We start from the raw sequence: 11,298 nt of genomic DNA on the forward strand, positions 1-11,298 counted from the left end.
TGTAGCACCTACCCCAGCATCACCCATGGCCAAATAAGAAGCCATCTTGTTTGTGAAACATGATAGGAGAAACTGGAATCTGGCCACATCCCTCTTCTTTTCCTAGAAGGATCCTGCTGTGCCCTGACAAAGCACCCAAAACAGTCAGGGGGAAAGCAGAAGTATCATTACTAGTTAAGAGTGCCATCTGGTGTATTTTCGGCCAAGTGGCTCAAACATCTCTGCTACGAGTCATGGAATTTAGAGCCTTTCCCTGAAGAACATTAGAGACCTCTGTCTTTGGACTTAACCTTTGACAAAGTCCTAAGAATTCCTGTCATATATCAATTGGAGAAATCTAGAATAACTACTGATGTAGTGGACATTTGTCTTTTTTTTTCCTGTTATCCTGAACAAGCTATGTTTGGAGACTTTCCCACTACGGAAACTATAGGAAAATAAATATTGGATTTCCCGGACTCCCTTTACATCAGGCATCACATGACCTAGGGGCCACCAGTTAGAAGCACCTGTCACATGAACTTAGAATCGGAAGATCAGAAGAGAAAAGGCCGAGACTGCCATTTCCGTTCTAGTGACCGTCCTCCATTTCTAAAGACAGCAAAGGAGCAATTCCAGCAGCAGCGAGGTGTAAGGACTAAAGGTTTGAAATTTCGCTCTACTTACAGGCTAATAGGCTCACTTGCCAGTTTCATGGATGCTGGTAGAAGATGCTAAACCCTTCGGTCAGAGACACAGGGCTCTATTACTCAAAGCACATCAAGCATCATGAACATTCGCACATACAGCAGGTGCCGTTGGCCCTAATTCTCATGGGAGCAAAGCAGATGGGCCAGACAGATGCCTGAACACAGAGGGGAACACACTGGATCTTTTATAATGGGCAGTAAGCATGTCTAACCTTTGTTCTATAGGGAAATACTGTCTTTACCTTCCAAGGAGATAGATATATATATATATATATACTGTTTTATTTATATATATATATATATACATATAACAGTTTTACTGTTTTTTACTGTTTACTGTTTACTGGTTTTACCGTTATACAGTAAATATACAAAAGTATATATATATAACAATATATATATATAAAACAGTAAAACCAGTAAACAATAAATAGTAAAAAACAGCAAAACTGTTATATATATATAATATATATAAATTATATATATGACATTTTATAAAAATTTTTCATATATTCATATTCATATATATTATATATTTCATATATTTCATATATATATGACAATTATATATATATATGACAGTAAAACCATATGTATATATATATGATTTTACTATTAAAATTTTGGTCTATTTCCATCCAGTTATTTTTTTCCTTCCATAGGTTTTTGTGTGTTTCATTTACATAGTTACAATTAAATTGGATATGCGGTCAAATTGGATATATGTAGTTATAATCAAATATGTATACCAACATACATTGGTATTTTGCTATATATACTCTAGGTAACTGCCGAACCTTTATTTGGAGCAGGCTATGTAGTATCCTATAGCAGATATAACTGCACAGATTTTTATATTCTCTTATGGATGTTTGGTCTGTTTCTTTTAGCACTAGGAAGAATATATTTGGCTGTAAATTACGTTCTATATTTGAGAAGATGTCTGTAAGGTAGATCTAGTCATCTGGTTTCTGGGAAACTAGAGATACAAAAATCTTTGAAAGGGGCGCCTGGGTGGCGCAGTCGGTTAAGCGTCCGACTTCAGCCAGGTCACGATCTCGCGGTCCGTGAGTTCGAGCCCCGCGTCAGGCTCTGGGCTGATGGCTCAGAGCCTGGAGCCTGTTTCCGATTCTGTGTCTCCCTCTCTCTCTGCCCCTCCCCCGTTCATGCTCTGTCTCTCTCTGTCCCAAAAATAAATAAATGTTGAAAAAAAAAAAAATCTTTGAAGGTTGTCATTCATTTCACTGAATTACCTTCCCAGTCATGTTTGTGACAATTCATCCTCTGTGCATGCTGTCAATATGGAAGTGACCATTTTACCACACCCTCACCAGCATCTTTGTTAATTCAGTATAATGAAAAACAGCACCTCTTTAAAATACGCACATTTTGTCCTGGATGGATAGTCTGCAACAAAGGCAACCAGGGCCTCTGTTTGTAAGACATGAAGAAAAGCAAGGCGCCAATGGAGAAATGTCTCCTAACCCGGGGTTCCATGACCAGGGTTGATGAAATCGGAAGTGTTAATTGCAGTGACTCAACTGAACAATGGTACCCGTGGTGCCTTTACCAGACCAGTTTTGCATCATTGTTTCCAGCATTGGCTCTGGCTGCATTGTCTACAAACCTGATTCTTGGACCCGTGTGGAGTTAGTCAGCTCCGGCCAATATTTTCTGCTTGGTTTCTTTCACTCACACCTGCACATTCTGACTGATACACTAAAGACGTTGTGACTTCATTGGAAAATGCCTATGCATATCCATTTCTTGCCCTTTATTTTTGTTGGTTCACGTAGTCTCTTAGATGTTGGGTAAACCCTCTGCCATCTCATCCACTAAAGGCAGATAGAAGATATCTCCTAGTCCAGTCTTAAAGAAAAACGAAGTGGGCTCTGTATCACCCACAGCTCCTGGAGCTGAGGTTAAATCCCCAGATAACACACTTCTTTTTTTTTAGTGGTTATTTATTTAGTTTTGAGAGATAGAGAGTGAGAAGGGGAGGGACAAAGCAGGAGAGAGAGAGAATCCCGAGCAGGCTCAGCACTGTCAGCACAGAACCTGATGCGGGGCTCAACTCACGACCTGAGCTGAAATCAAGCTTAATTTACCGAGCTACCCAGGAATCCTCCCCTCCCCCACCAGATAATACACTTTCTGAAGGTTTTGGATCCCTGGCCTGCAAGTTGCTAGGACCCGGGAGATTTTGTCTTAATCTAGGATATAAGGAAGCTCGGCTTCATGAGGACCACTGATGAGTTTATACATTTGTTGACCATGTACTCCCCACAGAGCTTCCGAGGATAGAGTTTCACGGGAGCAAAGCACACGTGGCGATGACGAAATGTAAAGTTAGACTTACGTGTCCTGAGTGACGTTAAGTGAACGCCTGGCTGGTCCTTTCTAGACCGACATGGTCCTTCATGTGCCCTTGAACTCCATGATGTCCGAGAAAAGAACATGGGAGTTTCTGCGGGGCAGTGACCAGCCCTCCAGGATTAGGATGACAGACGTCACTGAAAAGTATCGACACGAGCTTAATCAGGGGCATGCGGCTGGCTCTGTCAGTGGAGCGTGCAACTCCTGATCTTGGGGTCATGAGTTCGAGCCCCATGTTGGGTGGAGAGATTACCTAAAGAATTAAAACTTCAAAAAATTAAAAACTGAAAAAGACAAGCTTTGTAACAGTATTTCAAATGAGAACAACGTTATTTAATCTTGGCTGAGTGTTTACCATATGCCAGGAACCATACATTAAATGCAGTGTCTTAGTTAAACATCCCACAAACCTTAAAGTAGATATTATTATCATTTGAGGCTCAGAGAAGTTCGGTAGTTCATCTTGAAGAGCTTGCAAGTGATTGATCCAGGACTCCTATGGCATCTCCCTCAGTGCTAGGTATTTAGAAGTCACCTGGTGGCAATCTGTCGAGCAGACACAGTTGGAGGGGAGAATTATATTGTAAGAATACATGCAAAGATGTGGGGAAATGTTCACTGTCCACGGAGAGAAAAAAAAAGAGGGCTAAGTAGGAGCATGTACACTCTAATTTAGGACTATGTATACTCTACATGGGGAGAAAAGGAGAAGGGACTTCCTCTTACAATGGGGAGAAGGATCTTCTTTACTTAGTCTAATGATTCAAATGCTAATCTCGTCGAGAAACACCCCTTACAGACACATCCAGAAACAATATTTCACCAGCTCTGGACATCCCTCCGCCTGGTCAACTTGACACATAAAATTAACCGTCAGAAATGGTGTCCGACGTCCTAAAGCCTGGGTTGAGAGGGGAAGAAAGTTCGGATCATCATAAAGAGAGCGCTACGGGAAGCAGGTGAAATAGCAGCTTTTTAAAAGCCAAATCTCAAGGTCTCCTCCTAGATTTACTCTGCAAAACACCCACTGGAAGTTCTTAGTTTAAACCAGAGCATCGGAGGCACAAACCCCATCCCCTCATCCCAAGACTCCCTGCAGGGCCTCGGCTTTTTATAAAACCTCAGAACAATCAGGTGGCCTCCTAAAGCAAAGGCTTGACCCCCAGCCCAGCCTCTCAGCAACCAAAAATCTCTATCCTTCTAGGACAGATTTTTTTTTCTTTTTTTGCAATGAACAGGAAGACAGGAATGAGAAAGGAGGAGAGAAAAAAAGAACGAGTTGGAGATAAAGCCAAAGTTTTACCGGGTTAAAGCCCAGATGCTCCAGGTCCACTCCTCTGCAAATCACTCTGATTTGGTGGTGACTCCCCCTTTCAAACTGGCTTTTCACGCCCGCGTGTTAGTGAGACAGGAGACGTATTTCTTTCGTGACTTTCCAATTTGTATTATCATACAAGCCATAGATGGTTCTTTGCCGAAAGCCTGAAAAAATAACGCAGTTGGAAAAAATGACAAAGAAAAAGAGGAAATTTAAATCACACAGAAAACCATTCCCCATCATCCAAGCTCTTCTGGAATTTAAATCATTCTCTAGGCACTGGCATAAAGCAACAACTTCCTTAGCCTCGGTCAATATAGATTTTAATCAGGCTAAATCAGAGCTTAATGAAACATCTGCTGAAAGATGCGTTTTGTCTCCTGAGTCTAGTCTGCATTGTAGAAACCTCTTTTTGGCTCTCACATCAGGCCTGAAAGAGGAACTGGGGCTTCCAAGTCGAGATCACCATTTTCTAGGAAAGGAAGCTTGGATATTTGCACGCTAAATGGCCCGTAAGTGTGTAGACAGGACTCTCTCTCCCTCTCTACTCCTCCCCCAACACACATAGCTTTGTATCTCTGTGTGGCCAATGAACTTGCAGGACACACAGCTCAGGGACGCCTCTCCAGCTGACTCTGCCCATCTGACTGACCTGCTAATCAGAAATTCTCTTTTACTGTGAGCAGTAACGGCGACCATTCACGGAGGGCCCACAGGGTTAGGGTTAGAAGCTACGACTGACTGCCCATCTATTTCTTGCCTTCCGTTGACGTAACTGGTCTGCGGGTGGCATCTCAGTCCTGCCCCCAACACTCACCAGTTCCCTGCAACCCGGTGCGTGTAAGCATGCGCACACTCCTCTTCCGGAAAACACGCTCCCCCTCCTGCCGCCCAGTGCCCGTGGAGGCTCAGTCTTCCGCCCTCAGGCCTTTCTCATTCACTGCCTTTGAGGCCCTCAACCATTTTCCGGATTTCACTTACCTCTACTCAGTGCATGACCCCTGAAATGTACACCTCAAGGTTAATTTCTTGCGATTGCCAGGTCAGTGTTTCCACGCGGCTCTTCTGCTGTTGTCTCCAGTGCAAAAGCATCTTACTGCAGCCCACATTATCGCTTGACTCAAAAACCTCCATACATCCCTTCCTATGCTAGACGTGCTGCTACGTGCTTCAGAGAGGTGGTTTCATCTCATCTTCGTAAGGGCTCTACCTTATCTACCAGTCAAGAAACAGGCTCGGAGGAATTGATCAGCTTGGAAGTGCAATGCACCCGACTGAAAGTACCCACTCTTCATGATCAACGACTCTGCCACCTAATGTCCACTTTCACGAGTTCACTTACTCCCTTTATACTGTGTGATCCCATTTGTTTCTTTTTTTTTTTAATTTTTTTTAACATTTAGTTATTTTTGAGGCAGAGAGAGACAAAGCATGAACGGGGGAGGGTCAGAGAGAGAGGGAGACACAGAATCTGAAACAGGCCCCGGGCTCTGAGCTGTCAGCACAGAGCCCGACACGGGGCTGGAACTCACAGACTGTGAGATCATGACCCGAGCTGAAGTCGGACACTCAACCGACTGAGCCACCCAGGAGCCCCAATCCCATTTGTTTCCACGTGGCATCTGCGTCCCCCCCCCTTTAACGCTGACTTTTATGGTTTTGTGGTTTGCGGGTCTGAAGTCTTCTCCCCCTTCCTTTCTGTGTCCCGTTTCTAGAAACACAAGTCTTCATCCTTTGGCCTCACCATGGCCTTCCTTTCACAGGGCTGTTAAGAAAACCCACTGGCATAATGCCTGGGAAAGGACATACAATCAATAAAGGTAAAGTCTAATCGCACTAGCTGGTGGTGAGCCAATCGGGTTTCCTGACTGTAAGGGAACAGACACACACAGTCTTCAGTGACCTTGACACGTCACCCCCACCTTGAAGATTTCCCTTTCCTCTTCTGTGAAGTCAGGAGGTCGGACGAAATGATACCTGTGGTTCCTTCTGATTCTAAAACTTGAAGATTCTGCTTCTTCAGAAGGGATGCTATTTTCCACCTCAAGGAATGAGAGATTTTTCTGATTCAAAAAAGCCATTACATCAGACAAAGGCAATATCAATAACCTTTTAGAATTTCCCTCCTCCCTCTTTGGAGGAGGAAGTGTTTCCATGTGTTTATTTGTGCCTCTGAAAAACATAGTGATATACTATGACAGAGTGACCTGTGATGGCAAAGCTTGACATTTAATCAGAGAAATTGAATAAATTATTGTGTACAATGACATATTCCTGATTATTTTGTCTCTTGGAGTGCAAAGAATCCTGTAGTTTCTTTTTTTTTTTTTTTTAAGTTTGTTCATTTATTTTGAGAGCTAGAGTGAGAGCAGGGGTGGGGCAGAGAGACAGGGAGAGAGAGAGAAATCCCAAGCAGGTTTTGCAATGTCAGCAAAAACTATGATGTGAGGCTCACTCCCACGAAACATGAGATCATGACCTGAGCCAAAATCAAGAGTAAGACACTTAACCGACTGAGCCATCCAGGCGCCCCTAGAATCCTGTAGTTTCTAAGAGACCCGTATGAAGCTATGTGGTTTCATTTATGACTTATTGTGTACTTATTTTCAAAAAGCAAACAAGTTCTATGGACTGAACTGAGTCCCCCCAGATTTCACATATTGATAGTCTAACCTCCAACGTGACTGTATTTGGAGACAGGACTTCCAGGAGGTAATTGAGGCTAAATAAGGTCATAAGGTTGGGGTCCTAATCCTACAGAATCCTTATCCTAATCCTACAGGATCCTTACAAGAAGGGGGAGAGACAGATCCCCCCCTGCCCCTCTTGGGAGGACACAGCAAGAAGGTGAGCACAGACAGGCCCGGAGGAGAGCTCTCAAGAGGAAACGAATCAGCCAGCCCCCTGACGGTGACTTCCAGGCTCCAGAGCTGTGAGAAAAAATTTCTGTTGTTTAAAGCCACCCAGTCTGTGGTATTTTGTTATTGCAGCCTAAGCAGGCTAAGACAGAAGTGTTATCTACAGTATAAGCCTGAGTTTTAAGCCCAGCAGCACATGCCTAAATATATATTTATAGACCTGCTATTTTTACTATTTATCCTTGGAAAAGGTCATGTCTTTGCTTATGTAGCCATAAATTTAAGAATAGTATTTTAAAACAGTATTATTCGCTACAGAAAAAACGTCAGTGGGCACTTTTTCCCCCTATAAACAGAAGATAGAGTCTCTGCTGACCGAAGAAATTTTAAATTTAAATAACCAATATAATGCCAACTTGTGTTTTGTGCTTTCTCTTTCAGGAGGATGCCACTCAAACCTGCCGAGTAGCTGTTAAATAATAGAGCCTACCATGGAAGGATTTCTGTTGCATGGAAGCAGTCCCAGGAGGGATGTGACTGTTAGAGGCTATGTTTTGGCAGTGAGAATCAGATGTTATTCTACAGTTTCCCCCCTTCCCTTCACCTTTCTACCTTCCACACACATCCTGCAAAAAAAGGTCTTTAGAAAAAAAGTCTAACAGGGGCGCCCGGGTGGCTCCGTCAGTTAAGCGTCCATCTTTGGCTCAGGTCATGATCTAGTGGTTTGTGAGTTCGAGCCCTGGGTTGGGCTCCGTGCTGACAGCTCAGAGCCTGGAGCCTGCTTCGGATTCTGTCTCCCTCTCTCTCTGCCCCTCCCCTGCTCACACTCTGTCTGTCTCTCTCTGAAAAATAAACTTACAAAAATTAAAAAAAAAAGGAAAAGAAATAAAAAAGAAAAAAGTCTAACAGCACCCAAACACTACTAATATTTTTTTAAAGTAAGCTCTGTGTCCAGCGTGGGGGTCGAATTCACAACCCCGAGATCAAGAGTCATGTGCTATACTGACTGAGCCAGCCAGGGGCTCCTATTAATAATATTTGTTTCACATTTACCAATGTCTTATGTACCTAAAGCCAAGGGAATTTACATGTTCACCAAATGTCTGCCTAGGTGTTGACATGTTTGAAAGTAGTAAGTCTTCCATCCACAAAGCGCAGGACGGTTTTCAAAATGCTAGCATACTCGTTAGCTTCAGGACTTAAACCTTAAGAGCTGTCTGAAGCTGTCTGAAAACTAGGCTCTGAAAAATAAGTGGCAGGAAGACAGGGTTCCAGGAACACCAAGCCTCGTCGAGTGTACTGGCTACGGGAACGTAACAGACACAAAATTCCCCGAGCCCAGAGTAGCTAACAGGAAGAAAGCACCAAAATAAATCTCACAAATGGAAAAAGTCAAATGTGCCTGCCGTTTCTGTTTTTGGAGCTCTTACTTCCTGCATTCAGTGACACAGACTAGTTGCCATAGTTATTGTGCAATTCCTCAAGTGAAGAATAGGTCATTTAAAACTTACTAGCTTTGTAATAGCATAGACTGGTGGTTTGCAAACTTTTTTGGCCTCAGGACTCCTTGACCCTCTTAAAACGATCTTAAAAACTGTTGAGGACTCTGGAGAGCTTTTGTTGATGCGACTTCTATCTGTCCATTTTTGCTACGTTAGAAAATAAAATTGAAGAAATTTTAAGTATTTTATCAATTTATCAAAAACTAATATACTGGTCTCACGTTAAACTAAACATCTCAGGGCGCCTGGGTGGTTCAGTCGGTTAAGTGTCCGACTTCAGCTCAGGTCATGATCTCACGGTTTGTGGGTTTGAGTCCCTCATTGGGCGGGCTCTGTGCTGACAGCTCAAAGCCTGGAGTCTGCTTCGGATTCTGTGTCTCCCTCTTTCTCTGCCCCTTCCTCACCCTCTCTCTCTCTCTCAAAAATAAATAAACGTTAAAAAAATTGTTTTAACTAAATATCTCATTGTCATTACAACATAACTATGTTTTCCCAAACAAAACAAAACTTGGTGAGAACATTGGCATTGTTTTATGGCTTTAGAAATCTCTTGCACATCTGGCTTCAGAGATGGCTGTATTCTCCTAGAAGGCTTCTGCCTTCTGGCTGTGGCGATATCACTCACATAGCTCTGGGAAACTGCAAGCCCTGGAAGAATGGAAGTGAAAAAGTCAAATGATGGGTTCATTTTTTTTTTAATTTTTTAACGTTTATTTATTTTTGAGACAGAGAGAGACAGAGCGTGAACAGGGGAGGGGCAGAGAGAGAGGGAGACACAGAATCTGAAACAGGCTCCAGGCTCTGAGCAGTCAGCATAGAGCCCAACGCGGGGCTTGAACTCACGGACCTCGAGATCATGACCTGAGCTGAAGTCGGACACTTAACCGACCGAGCCACCCAGGCGCCCCTGGGTTCATATTTTTAATGTTTATTTTATTTATTTTGAAATGGCAGGGGAGAGGGGCAGAGACAAGGGGGAGAGAGAGAATCCCAAGCAAGCTCTGAGCTCTCAGCGCAGAGCCCAGCGTGGGGCTCAATCCCACCAACCTTGAGATCATGACCTGAGCCGAAATCAAGAGTCAGATGCTCAACTGACTGAGCCACCCAGGTGGCTCACCCACCACCTGGCTGAACACCTAATGTATTCATGTTTTTTTTTTATCAAAATAGTCTTTGATCTTCAAGTCTGTCTGAAAGGATTTCCAGTGTCACTGGGCTGTACTTTGAGAACCAGTAGAATGAACAACAGCAAACCCCTTAATTTTAAAAACACATGTTTTTAAGAATATGATATTTATTTTCCTTTATATATACAATAAACTAGACTATACTATATTGGATATATCCCTTCTAATAGGATCAGCTGAGTATTCTAGTTCTTGTCTTTCCCTTGGCTTTACAGATAATCCAGAGCCAGGAAATTCTAAACAATGAACAAGGACTCCAACCCATAGAGTCTCAGTGAGGATCCCCCGGTGAGGGCCGTGATTACCCCAGGGACTATTGCTTTTTGTGCAAACACCAAACAATTACAGGAGTACACGAATGCAAAAGTGGGTTCCCTAATTAATGTGAATTCAACCAGGCACACTTAATCTTTGTACTGTGAGTTCTAACAAGTAAGATTCAATTAGGATGTCAACAGATGTGGAGACGAGAGGCTGTCCCCAACTCTCGGACGTTGGGTGCCCCAAAGAGAGGGGCAGACCTCCATATGGTGGCCAATCAGAGGCAAGAGAGGGCCTCTTCGTCTAGAGCAGCAACACCTGTTCTAGAGAAGGTTCTTCCACCTTCTCAGATCTATCTCTGACGATGTGGGGCAGGGAAAGCTCTGAGCGCTGCCTCCATATTACCCATCCAGTGAGAAGGGCATTCAATGTTTTGCCACATGCCACAACTGGGAAACACTCAAATGCACCATTACTTAATAGAGCAATTTAGAATGTACTGTCTTGGCGGCGCCTGGGTGGCGCAGTCAGTTAAGCATCCAACTTCAGCCAGGTCACGATCTTGCGGTCCGTGGGTTCGAGCGCCGCGTCGGGCTCTGGGCTGATGGCTCGGAGCCTGGAGCCTGTTTCCGATTCTGTGTCTCCCTCTCTCTCTGCCCCTCCCCCGTTCATGCTCTGTCTCTCTGTCCCAAAAATAAATAAAAAACGTTGAAAAAAAATTGAGAATGTACTGTCTTGTTTTTATTTACACCATCAGCTAAGCAAATGATAGAGATGTCACAGTCCCTTAATTCATCATTCCTCGTGAAACACCATGACCTCCCTCCCTCCTTTCTTCCCCAAATATTAATTATATGCCCACTATAAATGAGGCATTGTCATAAACAGGCCCTCATATTTTTCTGGCTACCAATTTTGTTTATTTTTAATTCATAAATATTCTTTTTTCCTAAATGAGAGGAAAAGCATGACCATTATAGAAAATTTTAAATATAGTAAAGTATAAGGAAGGCAATTATATTTGCCCATAACTAATCTCTAGGGGGTAATTTTAATAAATTCTCCTAGATCCTTTTCCTGTGGCTTTACCTATTTGAGATGATACGT

At 43.2% G+C, this 11,298-nt stretch overlaps 1 protein-coding gene and 1 long non-coding RNA gene across 2 annotated transcripts in view; both read right to left on the reverse strand.

The window, feature by feature from the left end:
- ANKRD22 (ankyrin repeat domain 22) overlaps nucleotides 1-3,322 on the reverse strand; it is a 38,571-nt gene extending 35,249 nt beyond the window's left edge. The window contains exon 1 of the mRNA XM_040454259.1: nucleotides 3,049-3,322. The gene's annotated coding sequence lies outside the window, so the exon portion shown is untranslated. The remainder of the gene's footprint in view (nucleotides 1-3,048) is intronic.
- Nucleotides 3,323-3,517: 195 nt separating this feature from the next.
- On the reverse strand, nucleotides 3,518-5,741 carry LOC121016583 (uncharacterized). The gene is made up of 3 exons (XR_005784371.1): nucleotides 5,365-5,741; nucleotides 4,369-4,547; nucleotides 3,518-3,611 (listed from the first exon to the last, which is right to left on the reverse strand). It is a non-coding gene; the product is annotated as an uncharacterized LOC121016583 (long non-coding RNA).
- Between the last annotated feature and the right edge of the window lie 5,557 nt (nucleotides 5,742-11,298).

The sequence above is a fragment of the Herpailurus yagouaroundi genome, unplaced genomic scaffold (genome assembly GCF_014898765.1).
Source record: "Herpailurus yagouaroundi ecotype Mexico unplaced genomic scaffold, PumYag 211, whole genome shotgun sequence".
NCBI classification, from domain to species: domain Eukaryota; kingdom Metazoa; phylum Chordata; class Mammalia; order Carnivora; family Felidae; genus Herpailurus; species Herpailurus yagouaroundi.